General features: G+C 41.9%; 1 protein-coding gene across 3 annotated transcripts in view; it reads left to right on the top strand.

The window, feature by feature from the left end:
- The window catches only part of AUTS2 (activator of transcription and developmental regulator AUTS2), a 93216-nt gene that overhangs the window by 26529 nt on the left and 49672 nt on the right, over positions 1-17015 (top strand). The gene's annotated exons all lie outside the window — the stretch shown is intronic.

The raw sequence follows: 17015 nt of genomic DNA, 5'->3' as shown, positions 1-17015 counted from the left end.
GTCTTGAATGAAAACTCAGAATTTCTTGCCACCATTGTCAATGGCATTTGGGGAGTTGTGGTCCCAACACCAGACTGAGGGTAACTCTAAAATGTTACACTTAGCCCCTTAAGAATAAAAGTAAATAAAAACACCAGGATGCTACTTTGCATAATTCTGGGAAGAGAACCCCTGCTCTGCATAGAAGGCTTGGATCTGCTAAAGCATCCCACTCATCTATTCGATATAACTTCTCCCTGTGTCCCTTGCCTTGTCCCCAAATACAGTACTTGTCCACAAGACATCGGTAGTAGTGTTTTGCCTCAACAAATCACTTTGTGCTCCCAAAGGAACACAGTCATTGAAGCATTGTGACAAAGTGATTTGCATCAGTAGCTCTTACTGTAGAAGTGTCTGGAAAAGGCTTTTGCATGTGCACAGAATCCTCTTTGGCCTCTGGACGTTCTGGAGGGGGTTCCAGCAGTGAAACAAAGGACTCTTGACAATGGCATTTGGCACACATGGGTAGTTTTTGAAGTAGCTTTTATCGTACACCAGGACAAATTTCTCATAACATCTTAGATGGAATAACCAGCCCCCCCCCCCCGCAGGTTTAAATAGGTTCAGGAGAGGCTTGTTGTTTGCAGCTAAATAACCTTGATTTAAAAAACGGATTAAAGTTTGGAACATTTTTTGTCATATATATATATATAAATGTGTGCATGCACACACTCGCTTTCTTGCACAGTGTTGAGCAGAGCGATATTGCAGTGCAAGAATTCCTGTCCCCACCCCGCCACCCCCTCCCCAAATACCTTCAGCAGGTCATGTCATTTCCACCCTGCAGCCAAAGGAGAAGCTTGCCCTTGTGCAAACAGCCCTAACAGCCTGGCTTTATCTTATCGCAGCCGTGTCGGGCGGCTTGTCAGCCAATGTGCCTTTTACTGCCAAAATAAAATAAATCGAATCAGCTCACACATGATAACATGCACTTTTCTAACTCCGACTAATTGCTTAGCTAATTGATGTTTGTTGAACTTTCTCCATTTCATTGAGTGATTAGGTACAAAAGCTAACAGTTGACATCTGTAGGCGCTTAACTGGCATCTGTAATTAGTGTTAATGTTAAATAATTGTTAGTTAATTGGAGTGGTAACTGACTGAATGGAATCCAGATTGAGGAGAAGCAAACATGTGCCCCCACCCCAACAACCAACGACCTAGTTAAATAAATATTCCTCTCTGCTTCCCAGAGACAAAATATTTTTCCCCCTCTAGCGAAAAGAAACAGTATATTTGACCTGCTGCTAAGGTTGAAATGTCTGACTAGGGTCTTTTGGGGGGCAAGAAACTAAAATGATCTTGAACCATCACGTGTGTGTGTGTGTGTGTGTGTGTGTTTCACACCAAAAGTGTTTTTCCTACCCCCTACTCAATACCCAGATTTGTTCATCTTCCCAATGCTGTGGATGTTTCAACTGTTGGGTGATCAGTTCAAACATCCACTGGTGTGTGTAGATGTAAGCACATGTCCTAGTGCTCTGTGCTGTTTGCTACCGGTCTCATTCGGTTTAACGTAAGAAGGGTTTGCCCTCAATGTTTCTTCCAGAGGAGAAGATGATTTTGGAGAAATTTGCACAATTGGAGTAGGGCATGCTTGGACATATTAAATGAGAAGAGGGCCAAGAGGACTGTCTGAATACCCTGCATTTTACTGTGAAATCTTTTCTCCAGCAGCCTCTCTGGCTTCACCACATTTCTATTAAATCCCGAGAGATGAGACAGAGTGGGAATTCTTCCCAAGAAGCATCAGGGAGAATGGGCAGCCAGGGAGGCTCCAAAGCAGCCTTTCTCAACCTTCAGGCCCTGGAGGAACCCTTGAGATACTTTTCAGGCCTCCGGGAACCCCTGCACCTTCAGGCCAGAAGTTACAAAATTATTATATTCATTTCATGGGTAGGCCTGTATAGATGCACTGACAGTGTCCTTAAACTGAAGATAAAGAATGAAACTTACCTCTTTCATATGAAGTTGCCCAAATTTGAAATAATTTTTAAAATAATTCATGATCTCCCAGGGAACCCCTAGTGACCTCTCGTGGAACCCTGGTTGAGAAATCCTGCCCCAAAGGGATGTTAACAAATGTGTAACTGGAGGGGGAAAAAAGCTAAAAAAAGAAGAAGAAATAGCAGCTCCTTTCACAGCCCCGACAAACCATTTTCTAGATTCACACAATACAGTGAACTGTACTCTAGTCAGGTTTTCTTGTTTCTCATAAAACCCTGAGCCATAGAAATAAAAGCTAAGCAAGCTTGACATGAAGCAAGATTTGCATGTTGTCTGAATGCAGTCACTAGACTTGTTGTGTGAACATAGCCACTGGGTTCTCCCTTGCCACTTGCCGTTTGGACTGATTTTCCAGCTATTTCTCTGGAGACACCTTTGTTGATGTGGCTGGAGATGTTGTTTCTTGCATCTCCATGCTGGGATGGACAGCTAGCTTAATATGGGCTGCAGGTACACCAACAGAACTCTGAAGTAGGGCAAAAAAATCAGCTTACTTTTGGGGAAAGGTTTGGGGCTTCAAGGGTGTTAAGGGATGAAATGGGTATCTTAATACTTTCAGACATTTAAGGCATTTCACCCCTTAAAAATCGAATATTATTATTTTTTTCCTCCATTGGGCACATTTAATGAGCAAAATGGGGGCCTGAAACCGGTGTTGCATTGTGCTTTGCACTTCTTCTTTTCTGTCCTCATCTGTTTTTCCTTTTGTGCTACCTCTTTTCAATGAGACGCCTACAACTGTTACATGAGAAATATTTTGGCAAACTTTATTAGTCTGCCTTGATTCCCATGGAAAAAGGGCAGGCTTTGAATGCACTAAATCCCACAAAAGTTATTTGTCTCTTCTGCAGTACTTTCCTTTTTGCTTTTATCAATTCAGAATAAAAGTCTGCCATGCTGCATCAGATGGGTTCTTGGGGGACCCCAAATGGTAGAACCAAAAATGCAAAACAATTGTTTATTTCTGCCGTCTCTCCCTCCCCTCCCTTCGGAATCTTTTTATGTTTCTCTGACAACATAAGGTAGGACTGGTTGTGAAATTCCATGAGGAGCTTTTAATGTCAGATTGTTATTTGGTTTGACAGCAAATCCTGTCTAATCTTATGTGTGTTTTGGAGGCATTCCCCGTTCCCCCTCCCTACCCCAGCACAGGACTGACAGCTTGATGAATCCAAATCCTACCCAAACAAAGAACTCTGGAGGAGAAATGGACATGACTTGTCTGGCTAAGAAAACAAGATTAGATTGCTGACAAGTCCAAGCTGCAACCAAGTGTGACAGGGAGAAAGGGTTTCCCACTGTCATGTTCTCATCCAGAGACTCCTCTGCTTCTTGGTCCCCTCAGTCTTTCTCTGGCTGATTGTGTTAACCTAATAGTTGTGTTCACACAAGCCCTTCACTGGGGTGATTGCAAACTTCTTTTGCTCAGTGTGCCAGGCTTGGTCATGTTAAGCTTGGTTTGCTTTTCTGCAATAAATATTAGTTTATGGTGCAGTGTGTTGCCCATCCTTAGAAAAGAGTTTCATTCAGTAACCAGGTTAAATGTGGGGTGTGAAAAAAGCCCGAATGTAATCTCTCTTCATTTATTTATGTATGTATGTATGTATATATGTACTTGGTCTCTTCGAGTCAGTCTTGACTGCTGGTGACTACCTGGACAAGTTCTTGCAGTTTTCTTGGCAAGGTTTTTCAGAAGTGGTTTGCCGTTGTTTCCTTCCTGGGGCTGAGAGACAGGCCCGCAACTAGGGTCTGTGTCACCCGGGAAAAACATGGTTTCCGCGCCCCCCTCCCCATGTATACATTCAGTATACAAATACTATTTTGTCATTGTGGCACCCCCCCAGCACAGTGCCCGGGGCACATGCCCCACTTGCCCTCCCCCCCAGTTGTGGCCCTGCTGAGAGAGAGGGACTGGCCCAAGGTCCCCCAGCTGGATTCATGCCTTAGGTGGGACTAGACCTCACGGTCTCCCAGTTTCTAGCCTGGTGCCTTAACCACTAATAAGTGATGTGAACCCAGTTGTTATAGTTTGGAAATTAAGCATTATCAGATTGCAAGGTGCCATGGGGGCCAACTCCTTGTCTGAATCAGGAAACCAAATTAATTCTCCCTAGCATATGACTGTCTGCTCTCCTCTTGAAGACATCCAGTGAAGGGAGCCCACCACCACTCTGGTCATGGGTTCCACTGTTAAACTGCTTTTATTGTTAGGAAGTCCCCCCCCCGCCAACATTCATTCAGAATCTGTCACAGTTTGTAAATCATGATTTATGGCTTAATGCAGAGCTGGGTAACCTGCAGCTCCTAGTCCTCATTTTATGGCACTCTGTTCACTTTTTGATTATACTGATAAATATTGTTGGAAAATTGCTTATTTTAGTAGTGTGATCTCTTTGCTCTTTGCTTTATTTAAAGCTTGGAAACAGGTGTGATAAGCAAGGCTTAATATATCCACAAGACTTAACACATCTATCTTGAGGCTGTAAACTGTGCCCAAAGGTGAAAAGAAAGAAAAATGGGCTGATAAATTTTGCATCCCCCCCACAGTGATGTCACTGTATCACTAGACACATTCCCCCCACTCTCCAAGGTTAAAAATAGTAATCCTACAAAAAGATTGCCCATATCTGGATTAGCATGGTTAAGCAAGCTATGGTTTAGTGCAACATACAATTCCAATCTCAGTCCCTTCTTTCCATTATGTCTTAAACTGAGATATGTGAACAAGCCCATCACAATTCCCTTTCTGACAAAGTGTTGGGAGTTTAATTAATTCTGTTCCATAATCTGCTTTGCAATACTGTATACTATCTCTGAATTTTTCCCCACATGAAAGAAGCTTGTTGTTTTCAACGTCATTCTTGGGATGCTTGAGAATTTCTTCCAAATTTCTCCTCATGTTTTTGAGATTATCCTGGAAGGCATCAGTTTTCTGTTGCACTTTTCCCATCATTACAAAGCCTCCCTCCCTGCCTAGATTTTCCAGATTAAAAGGGCTAATGGAGTCTCCCAAGTGGAGCCCATCATTCCCTCTTGAAAGTTCCCTTGGGATGTAATTGAACTGTGGGAAACCATGAACACTGGCTTCTTATGTCAATGTTTAATTAAACTTGTACACAACATATAATTAAACTTGGGAATTTGCTACTATGAGATGTGGTACTGGCTACCAGCTTGGCTGGCTTCAAAAAGAGGTTGGACCAATTCATGGAAGTCCTGGGGATCAATGGCACTTAGCCTTGGTGACAGTGGGACTGCCTCCAAAGGCCATCTGCTGGGAGAATAGTGGGCTTCCTTGTGCAGGTGGTTGGCCACTGTTAACAGACTGCTGGACTAGATGGGCCAGGGGTTCGACCCAGCATAATGCGCTTATGCTCTTAAGGGACATTGCTCTCATTGTGCTCCATCTTTTCCATGAGGCTAAGAGCTTTTTGCCTGCCATCCTAATAAACTTGAGAAACATGTTTTACACAAAACTAAGCTAGGCTTTCTGAAAGCCAGAAGGATTAAGCTGGTGAAGCTTGTGGGAATCTCTGTTGATGAAATGCTGAGCAAAAAATAAATAGCAGCTGATTGATAGCCAAATGGAAAATTGAAGGTTTGCTATCACCAGATCGCTGTGACCTCTGTTAAATTGTGATTGGAGAAATCTGTCTTCTCGTTTGGACTATGTGGTGGGAAAAAGGTCAAGAAATGTCTTCAGTCTATATGCACCATGGCTAGGCTGCATAGCTATAGTAACTAAAGCCCTGAATGTAGAACTGAATATATTTTGTTTATTTGTTTGTTTGTTTATTTTTTCAAACTTCTATTACCACCCATCTCCCCCCAGAGAGTGGGGCTGTCTTGGAATCTTTCCAATGAAAAACGTATGAGATCTCATACAAGAACACTGAAATCTTGCATGGCTTGGTGATCTCATGAGATTTTGGACATTTTAATTTCTTTTAAAGGTAATTGTATTTAATTTAGTGGCTTAGAGACCATAGCAAGGTACTATGAACTGTTTAGACACATGGATGCCCTGTTGCTGACCCCCATTGTAAAGTGTGGCCATTTTGGAAAGCATCCTTACTTCCTGTTGGTCCCCTAATTCTTGAGATTTTCTAATACAGGATTAAATAACCTCATACCCTGAAGATATATAGTAATATATCTCTAATAAACTACTAGCACAACCAATAACTACTCAATCTCCCTCACATGGTCAAGATCTGCAAAAGGACAGGGTTGGGTGGAGGATTGAGGTTCTAAAGCCCCATTCTATCTTTGGACATGCACCCAGGACATCTTCCTCATGAGGTTTCCAAAGTCAAACTTGGAAAGTTTCAGGTGGGGAGGGAGGAAATGACCAATCAGTCATCATCCTCTCCAATCTTAGTGTCATGAATGGAGTTTTAAGAGTGATGGCTGCTTTCTTTGTTCATGAACATTGTGTATTTTCTCCATCTTTTCACCCTTTAGGGATGTTTTTGTGGCAAGAAGAAAGATGGGAAAAATGATGGGAAAACATTTCAGACTTATGGATGGGAGATGACAGTTTTAGATTCCAGACTCAGTGGAATTGTTAGTCAAAATCTGCAGGTCACCAAGTTGTCCACCTCTGTGTATTGTTCCATAGCTTCATCTGTCTTCTAGATCTTCTCATTTGTCCTGTAGAATCACAGGTGAGACCCCGTCTTCCTCAGCAGCCAGAGCCTTTGAGAAAGAATGATGGGATTCAAACAAAAGTCACAGGAACCACTTGGTATGATCTCTGATCAGGGAACATGCAGGTAAAAAAGTAGTGAAAAAGTAGATTTCTCTGTAGAAGAATATATGGGGAGCCATCGTTCCTTCACAAATAAATGGGTAGTGTTAGTGGGTGGAGTCTTAAATGACCTGCCCATAGCATCATTCAGCCCACCTGGTCAGTTGGGGATGCCGGATTTAGTCCTACTCTACCTATGGCTTAGCAGAAGATGTGAGCCCAGTTGCATTACTCAATACAGAGGGATGTGGTAAAGGCATAGATGGCTTAAAGTTAAGGATAAATAGTATGTACTGAATTTGAGAATGGCCAAGCCCTGAAATAAGGACTTTAGGATGTCCAGTTCTTATACTATAATAGCAGAATTGTTTCACTATATCAAGTAACATTCTTGGTCCAGACAAAGCACAATCATGCTCCAGTCTGCTTCTATTGCCCTTGACTTTTTGAAAGCCCAAGAGCATTAAAAACACTAATGAGAAAATCCTGAATAAATTGCCTACACTCTCAAAACTTGAGCAATTTGATACTATCTAAACATCTATGTCAAGCTTTGTGCCTTGGGCTGTGAGGGAAGAGAGTCAATAGAATGAATTGGAAAGCATTGATTATTTTGTTTGATTTGCTGTCAACACATCAAATGCACTGATTTAGCCTCCCAATGACCAGTAAATGTTTATCTTTAGCTGCAATAAAAAGAAACAAAATTGTGTGACCCTTGGTTACAAGAGTTAACCACCTTCTATATGTCCTGTTCAGACTATGAGACGGCCAGGCAGAATTACTATTAAGATCTTTATTTATAATAACTATTTACAACAGCAAAAAGTCCTTGTAATAGATTAGGCAATGCAATTCAATCAAGTCCACCCAGGCAGTAAAGGACACCCAGGCAAGGCTGCAGGTTCAGATTGTGGCAAAACAGTGAGGCAGAACTCAGCTAGTTCCATTATTGAACCTGCAAGACTCCATGGAGCTAGAGTGCGTGGCAAAGAGGGGGCTTGAGGCACGGGTCTGTGAACAGGCACGCAGGTTGGACTCAGCAGGAACACAGAGGCTAGACGAGGCTGGACCGGAGCATCTAGGCAAGGCTTGAGGCTGGACCTGACTGAAGCATCAAAGCAAGGCTTGGATCTGGAGACAAGGCTGGACTGGGCTGGAGTGTCCAGGCAAGGCTCAGATCTGGAGACAAGGCTGGACTTGGCAGGAACGTCACAACAAGACTTGAGACTGGAGGCAGGACCGATTTGTGCTGGAGTGATGAGGTGAGGCTTGGAGCTGGATGCGAGGCAAGGGGAGACTTGGCCGGAGTGGTGTGTGCAGGAAGCAGGTCCACAACGACAGAAAGCACTGGCTCAGGTTCCATGCTGGCTACAGGCAAGGCTTCCAACTGGAGCAAGGACTCTTCCGCAGATGCTGTGAGCTTGAAGGATCGGTTGTCTCCGGCAGCTTGCTCTTGGTGCATCTGCCTTTAACACGATCCTTCCCACGCTGTTTCTCACCTGCAGCCAATCAGGCTGCCCTTTGATTTGCATGCTTCTCTGCTTGTCTTTCTTGAGCACTGATTGGAGGATTTAATTCTCCCTCCGAAGTTTGTCCAATCAGCATCTCTAGTTTCTCCTGCTCTGCTGAGTCACTTCTGGTCTTTATTTTTTCAAATCCTTCCTGATAAGTTTCGTTTTCCCCTTCTGACTCCAGATAAGTTTCGTTTTCTGAGTCAGAAGCAGGCTCAAAGCTCACACTATCCAAAGTCCAGTGAGGGACCTATATTGATCACTACCAATGCAGGGTTTATTTTTTGAAGGGTGTGGGATCTAGGAAAAAGTCATCAGGTTAATCATCCGATTGTTGATGGGGAAGGAGGGATCAGAATTCTATTATGGAATGCTTTCTTTAAGGGAGTGCCATAGCTGAGCACCTGCTTTGTATTCAGGAGATTCAAGATTCAATTCCTAGTATCTCCAACTAGGGTTGAAAAAAAAATGGGTCAAATCCTGGAGATTTACTGCTAGTCATTCTCAGTAATGCAGGGCAGGGACTGCAGTAGTGGGGGCCATAGCAGATACTCAACTATTCTATCAATTTTATATCAAAATGTATTCAACATTCTATGCAAAAGTATGAGAACAGAAAGGGCAATGGCAATAGGTAGCTTGAAGTTAAGGATGGATCTGAGAATGGCCAACGGTTGTATTTCATAAAGAATACTAGACAGTCCAGATACTTGATATATGGCAGCTTGATGTGACTTATGTTCATAAATCTTATGTTACTTCTCCCACAACTTGCTTTTCCAAGTATGTATACATGTGCCACTGATCAATACATGGAACATGGGTCAAGATGACAGTAGAAGTTGTTTTTCATCTGTTTACCAAAGGTGACATTGGCATTAAGTGTGTATTAGACCCTTAGTGAAATAATGTAAGATTTATGAGAAGATTTGTACAAGATGACTGAATATATAACATTGTTGATTAGATTTATTATAACACTATTAATAGGTACTAATCACATTGGCTAAACATTATTGCCAATATACCTTTCCATTCCAGCAACTGAGGAATCCAGATAGGAATACTCATAGTCAACTTTGACCAACATGCAGTTTTTACAATCAAGGTACAAATGTCTTGGTCATATCTCTGTCTTTCTGATTGGTGGTATTTTAACAGATTTATGGTTAGAAGGCATATACATCAAATTTGCTACAGCTAAGCTAGTCCAAGCTGGCTAGGACCTGGATGGGAGACTGCCAGTGTATTTCACTTATTTAAAAGTTGAGTTCCTCTGCAATCCATATTGTAATGTTGCTTTTGCAGATGACAGTATGCAGCTCTGTGCATTGTTCTTGAGCTTCAGCTTTCTGTCACATATGGTGCCACCTTCTGGCAAGTGTGGTAGGTGAATGGCTAGCCTTCCTTTCCTCTTTGAAGCTGGACAGAAACCATTCCAGCAATTTCATGGAGAGCCCAATCAAATACCTAGTTGAGAGATGCTTGGCAACTTAATAGCCATAATACTAGTATACATGCAGAGAGAAACTGCTGTTGGTCGTTCTGATCTGGATAAGGAAAGGCAGATGGAAGGTGCTGAACTATAGGCATTGGCCAATGGGGGATGTCCAGATTAGTAAGCCCCTGCTAATTTTTTTCCCAGGAAAAGTCTGTCCTCAAGGTACAGAATAATCCAACACTTCAGAGCTGCCTTCAGAGCATTGCCAAACTGTGATGAAAGCGGCAAATCATTAAATCCTATTTGCTGTGTTTAATTAATGAATTTAATTCACTGAAAATTAACAGGAAAATAAACCAGATTGGGTTTTTGTCCTGTCTCCAGCTCCTTCTTTGTCCAGATGCCAGCCCTTTCTTGGAAATGCAGCTCTTGTCCCAAAAGATCCTTCACCTGAAGAACATTGCTATTTCTGGCTGGGAATTTTGGGAGTTTGTTTATTGATCATATTTTTCTGCCCCCCATCTCGAAGCAACTCTGGCTTACTACAAATTAAAAACAGTAACAATTAAATATCAATTAAAAGTACATTATAAAATATAAATATGCAAAAATAATAAAGGCTCTAAAATATAAAGTATAAAATATGAAAACTAAAACCCAAGATGGTGAAATGTTAAAATTTTCCAGGGCTGAATCATGGTGCCAATCTCCCCCACGACAAGCTATCCCCCCTTCCACCCCAAATGAGGTGGCACAGCCAGGTCTTGAGTCGCAGTCCAAACACTTCTGGATGGTGGTAGGTGGGGAAAGCTGCCCTAGACCATCACTGGTACTTGGGAGAGGGAGTGGCTCTATCCAGCTAGGCTGGCCATTGGTACTTGTCGACAGGAAACCCATAAAGGGATCTCTTTCTAAGGTTCTTTTCTAGTTCCAAACTCTTGGTTTAATGTCTGTGCATGCCTTGAAAATGATTTTGGAGCAGTGCTTCAGACCTCATGCAGGCACAAGCATAGCACTTCTCTGTTTTTCATTAAAACACCCACATCTTTTTTCAAGTTGCTGCTGAAGCTAAAAAAAATGCCACTGAGGACTTCTTAAAGCAGCAGAATCTCTTTTTCAGGCTTATAGGGAAGGCTGGACAAGGACATTGTTGCTTTAATAAGGTGCAAATCACTTCTTGCAAATTATTTTCAATTTTTTCACAGCCCTACTTGGTTTTTCACTCTTTAACTACTTGTAATGGTATGTGGGAATGACCTTGGGAGTCAGGAGGAAGAGCCACAGGCTAGGCAACAGTCAGATAAGAGGCAGCTGAGCCTGCAGAACGAGTGGGGGCATGGCAAATGTCTCAGAAGGGACCCTCCCTAGTTTCTTGGACTGTAAAGGCAAGTGGGGAGAGATGTACTTCAGACTTGCAAGATTCTGTTCATGTAAGCTTACAGTAAAGTTAGAACTAGTACTTCTGGCTGTGCTTCATGTTGGGACTATCCTGCAAGGTTGATACTACTGTTGGCTCCATTCTGGCAGATACTATATATTATGTTATCCTATATTGTACAGTAAATGGCAGCACCAAGGTGATCTCCTGTCCAAAAATTCTTCAAAGCCTGGCTGTTCTTCTATGTCTTGGCAGAGGTTGGTCTGTTGAGCCCTTGTAGGTTACTTTTGTTATTATAAGTGGTTCTCTCTTCTAGATGTGTATGATCTGTTTCTTAATTTCAAAGTGTTTCTTGCTTTTAAAACGTAAGTTCCCCCCTCCCCCATGTTGATTGGAACTGGGCAGCCTCTAATTTTATATAAATAAATAAATCTAAATAAATTAGCCTTTGAAAAGCTAAACAGCATTGGACCTGGTAAATACATGGATGGGAGATTACCATGACATCCCAGAGCCGTAGACTGGGTTAGGAAATTTTTTAAAAATCTCAGAAGGAAGCAGTGTCAAGTAACTTTTATATGGTACCCAAGAAACCCCCAAAAACAATAAGCATGTGTTCATGTAGCCCTGAGAGCTGTCTGACTTGAGGTAAATTACTTTTTGCTTAGTTTGCACTGGGCCTTGTTTGAAAAGCAGGGTATGATCCTGTACTATAGATTTCAGGTCTCTCACAACCAATGAGCTGAATGAACAGTTTCAAGCCTATACTCCAACTGCAGTGATAAAACCTCATTTATATATTTTTTCCCTGAAAGCTGTTCAGCAAGGTAAAGATTGTTTAGAAAACAAAGTACTTCTGTGGTAAAGACCCTAGAGGTGGGTCACCTCGCCCTGAAGATCTGTGTTTACTTTCATAACATTTGCCATGTCTGTTTTAAATTGTTTATCAACAATTTCAAGCTAAATAATGATTGTTTCATGTGACTCACTCACTAAATGGTTCAGCTTTTCCCACTTTTAAATCAACACTATCAAATCTCTGTTTCAGATAATCAGTCTTCTGTTTCCAGTTGTCAGTAAGGTTTTTAGTTGCATAAATTCAGACACTGTAACAGTATGCGTAGCATGAAAAAAAAAACGTTTAAAGTGGTAAAAAAACTCACTTTGGGATTCTTTTTCTTCTGATCTGGACTAAATTCAACTGAAGTGATCATCATGTCTGCTGCCAGCTCAATAGGCTGCTCTCCTTCAGGAAGTGGGTAGACTTTTGTTTTCTCTGTTTTTTCAAGTTTGGATCCATAGTAAATTAAGTCAGAAATACTGCTGGCCAGTAATTTAGACAGGAAAGATGTTCTGTTTACCAATTAAGTAATAAAGCAATCAAAAGGTAAGAATATTGCTTCTTAACTCAGGAGTGAGCTGAAATTGTAATTTAGCACATTGCCATATCCAACCAGAAGTCAGTATTATACGTTTGTATGCATATGAAGAAATGTCTCTCCTGTGGTTAGGAAGCCAGCTGTTTAAAATATGCATCTGTCCAAAACAAGGATGGTTTATGTCCCTCCTTTTCTCTAGAGAGTGTCGCAAAGAGTTAGGAGCTTAAATCCAACTACCCATTTACTGTCAGTCTCAAATGACAGTTGAACAAATTCAAAACAGAAGCAAAATGGGGTATTATGTTCTTGGAAAGATTTGCACCCTGGGGAACCAGCTTTTCATGGAACAAAACTTTGCTGAAGGATGAAAAAGAAACCCACATGTTATTTTATTACCATAATTGATGGGAGGGAGTTTAATATTTCCATTGCAACAGAGACTCTGTCAACAAGGAAAGCACATAGATTATTCTCTTTGTGTGGCAGGGTCTATAATTGCATCTCCCTTTCTGGAGGAGCCAAACATTTGAGTGTTGACTGGATGTGCGTTCTTACAATCTTGGCATAAATCTTTCTTTCAAAATTACCATTCCCAGGGTCTGTAAAATAGGACATCTCGACATCTCAGCAGTAAAACCCAAGCTTTGCACGCAAAAGGGTCATTCAGCCCATAGATTTCAACTAGCAGTGCTGAGAAAGACATTATGTATGATGTCCTCCAGATGTTTTGAACTTCCATTGTGGTATTCAAGCTCCAGATACCCATAAGGCAGCAGGTTGCTTACCCATGCTGTAGAGATCCAGTGGCAGTTGGAGTAATAGATGATATTAGGCTAAATTAGGGATGGAGGCTAAATTAAGAGTGGAGGTTTGAAAGCTTTGTGCAGTGATGGAACAGGGCTAAAAAGACAGCAGATAGTTGTTGGCCATTGGCCAAAATCAAAGTTGTCACATGAGATAGGAGGACAGTCTGCCATTTCTCACCAAAACAGCTCCTACTGTGTATTCTTTACCAGAGGCAGCCATACTGCCATTTACCCATAGCAAAACCACCGATCCTAGAGGCAGCAGTTAGGAGCTTAACTTAAGTGATACATTGGCTGGGTGCATATAACGTGCTAGGTTAGGTTAACATGTGGTTTGAGAAACTTGTGATTCAGAATCTTCTGGGAAATCCAGCTCTTAGCATAGCAGGTTGTGTGAAGCAGGCCATCACACTGCAAAATGGAAGGAGGTACTGGTTATTTGCATAATGATAAGAGAACTCAAATAGCCTCCTGTGAAGGAAGACTACAGCATTTGGAGTTTTAGCTTGGAATGAAGGAGGGTAAGGTGAAGTATAAATAAAATTGGAGAGAGAGAGAAAGACGAAGAGTGCATATAAAGACATAAATGGCATAAGCAGAGAATGGGAAGAGTTATCTTTTTCTTTCTTTCCCACCCAGTCGGGCAGAGAGGACATGTTACGGACCCTGTCCATGAGAGATTGTCGAATGGCAGGGTCCAGGAAGAGGGCCTTCTCTGCCGTGGCTCCTGCCCTCTGGAATAAATTCCCCCAGAGACGAGGCAGGCCCCCACTCTACTGGCCTTCCAAAAGGGGGTTAAAACTTGGTTGTGTCACCTCGCTTGGGGTGGAGGTGGGGATAGTCAAGCATGGGGGTGGTTGGCTCCTTAACAGGGACGATGATGACACCGTTACTCCACCATCTCAGACTTTATAGCTTATATTTTATATTTCTTATATTTATGTGTATTTATATTTTATACTGTATTTGTTTTAATGATATTTTAATATTTTATTTTTAATTTTACTTGTAAACTGCCCAGAGTCGTTGCAATACAAGATGGGCAGTAAAAAAATATGATGATAGATAGATAGATAGATAGATAGATAGATAGATGGATGGATGGATGGATGGATGGATGGATGGATGGATGGATGGATGGATGGATAGATGGATAGATGGATAGATGGATAGATGGATAGATGGATAGATGGATAGATAGATATTAGAACTCAAGCTCCTCCCATATTGAAATTCAGAATTGACAGAAGTAGATGATTTTTACAGAGAACATGGATAAACTCTGGAATTAACTGCCAGCATCTGTGGTAATAAAAATCAATTGGAATCAATTGCAGTGATTTATAAAGGAGTCTGGAAAAGTTCATGGAGGATCATCCTTCAGTTTAGGAAGGGGAAACACAAGTATGCTGATGATATTCAACTATACATTGCTGTGTCAAGATGGGCTGGAGATGCTACAAAAATCCTGACTCCGTGTCTGCAAGCCGTGTAGGTCTGGATGGGTGAAAACAAACTTAGGTTGAATTGCAGCAAGATGAAGTTACTGTTTGTGTAGAAACATCTTGGCTCCTTGACAGCCCTGTGATTGTTCTAGATGGGGGGGGGGGGTTCATGTCCCTCTGAAGAAACAAATCTGCAATTGGAGGTCTTCCCAGATGCATACTTCAAGAGGTACAGCAGGTACAAACCATAACCTGAGTGGTCTTCATCTAAGTTGATTAGGTTGTGCATAAGTTAGATGTTAGGCATAGTTGCAGCACTGTGTGGATTGTGAAGTTCTGGTGAAAGTGACTCACCCATCACTACTTACTTTGGTTGTTGTAATGAAACTCTACATGGGTCTGTCTTTGAAGACAACAGAGAACCTAGTTCCAGGCTCCTTAGGAGACTGTTTCTTCCAGGTGGAATCTGCCCAGTTGCATGCAAGCAGAGAAGGGATGCTTAGGGTCATGTCCCACAAAAGTTCAAAAGAACATACCATACTTCTAAAGGCGAAAATTCTCTGGAGTGTCCCATTGCTGTGCAACACCCCCAGCAGTGTACCAAGCATCCTCATTTTGTTTTCTGCAGAGCCATGAAAATTGTTTTGACTCATGGGCATTTGATGATGATTTTTAGTATTGTTTTTTTTTTGACTGTATGGCCTTGAGATGCCTTTTAAAACAATTGTTGATATATACATCTTGCTTTTGACCTTTTTGTAAATTGCCTGGAGTCTTTGGGCCTGGGCAGTGTAGAAATCCATGCCAATAAATAAGCAGAATTTATGGGTGTTTACTTTCTCTGGATTTTCAGGCAACTGACCTTAAATTTTGGTTAAGAGGAAGCAATTAAAAAAGAGGACTCTTGACTTCTCATCCAGGTTTGTGAGCTCCTCAGATACAGCCGTTGGATCATTGCGGAACACAGAAAACTGGACTTATTCTTGCAAGGCTCTTCTTGCATTCTTACGAACTGAAAATACACACCCAACTTCTTTAATGCCAGGTTCATGGTCATCTTCATCTATGGAAGGGGTTGCTTCATTTCTCATTATTGCGTTTAGATCCTTGCATTTCTTTCCTTACTTGGAGACACATCTCAAAGCCAATTCAGATGTTTTTAATAAAACTAGATTTGTCGTGGAGCAGAAACTTGGGCGTCCATGCCTGTTCCCTCAGCCTTTTACAAAGGTTTTCCATCATGTGAGGCCCCCAGACCTTCTGAGGTCTGGAAAAAGGCAGGAGCACTGGCTGAGGTAATGAATGTTTACCCAAAATGGCAGGCATAAAGTGGAAGCTCTGTGAGACCTGCCAAGGTCCTGTCAGCTCTCTGCCTCTGCGTGTTCAGAACTAATGGGACTAAAACAAGTCCAGAGCTTTCCCCTCAATTTGTCTTTGTGGATTTCAGCAACTGAGAAGAATTCTAAACCTTGGCAGCCTCCATCACATTTCAGGTTACAATAGCTTAATTGGAAAATTGTTAGGTCTAATGGATCCAGCAAGAAGGAATTGAGGTCTGGTGGAACTCCTCTTGAAGGAACCTTTATCTTTTCACCAGACGGGGAGTTTGCTCTCTCTTGGTAGCAGTGGTGGATCTACCATTACAGTCTTGATATGGAGGAGTTGTAGACCATATGTAGACAATATGCCTGGCCAAAACAACAAAGCAACAGAGCAAAAAATAGTAAAGTAGGGCATCAATTTGCTTAAGGTTTTTTATCTAGTAACTTCTAGTTTCAGATTTTGAAATAGTTACCATTTTTTAAAAAAAATAAAAGAATACAGTCTGTCTCACCATCACGGAGAAAGCTGTGATTCAGTGAACTGTGTGCTCTCAATGACTAGCTATTGAAGATAGCTCCACTTTGTTCCAGTGTCTGGAGGCTGTGCGGGTTTGCATGGGGAGGAAAAGGCTTAGGTTCAATCCTGATAAGGCTGAGTGGCTGTGGATGTTTGGACTGCCTGAGTCTGGATGATTCCATATTTAGCTGTGAATGGGATCTTACTTCCTATTTCAAAGCTAGTACACAATTTGGGGGTCTTCTTGGACTCACAACTCCTATTCAAGAAGCAGGTGCTAGCTGTGGCCAGGAAGGCCTTTGCATAAGTTTACATGGTATGACAGTGGTGGCCGTACCTCAGAGTCAATTTGGTCTAGTGGTTAAGGTGCTGGGCTAGAAACCAGGAGACTGAGAGTTCTAGTCCCACCTTGGGCAT

Source organism: Candoia aspera, chromosome 1 (assembly GCF_035149785.1).
Source record: "Candoia aspera isolate rCanAsp1 chromosome 1, rCanAsp1.hap2, whole genome shotgun sequence".
Taxonomy (NCBI): Eukaryota; Metazoa; Chordata; class Lepidosauria; order Squamata; family Boidae; genus Candoia; species Candoia aspera.
This window is presented reverse-complemented; position numbering and strand designations above follow the sequence as displayed.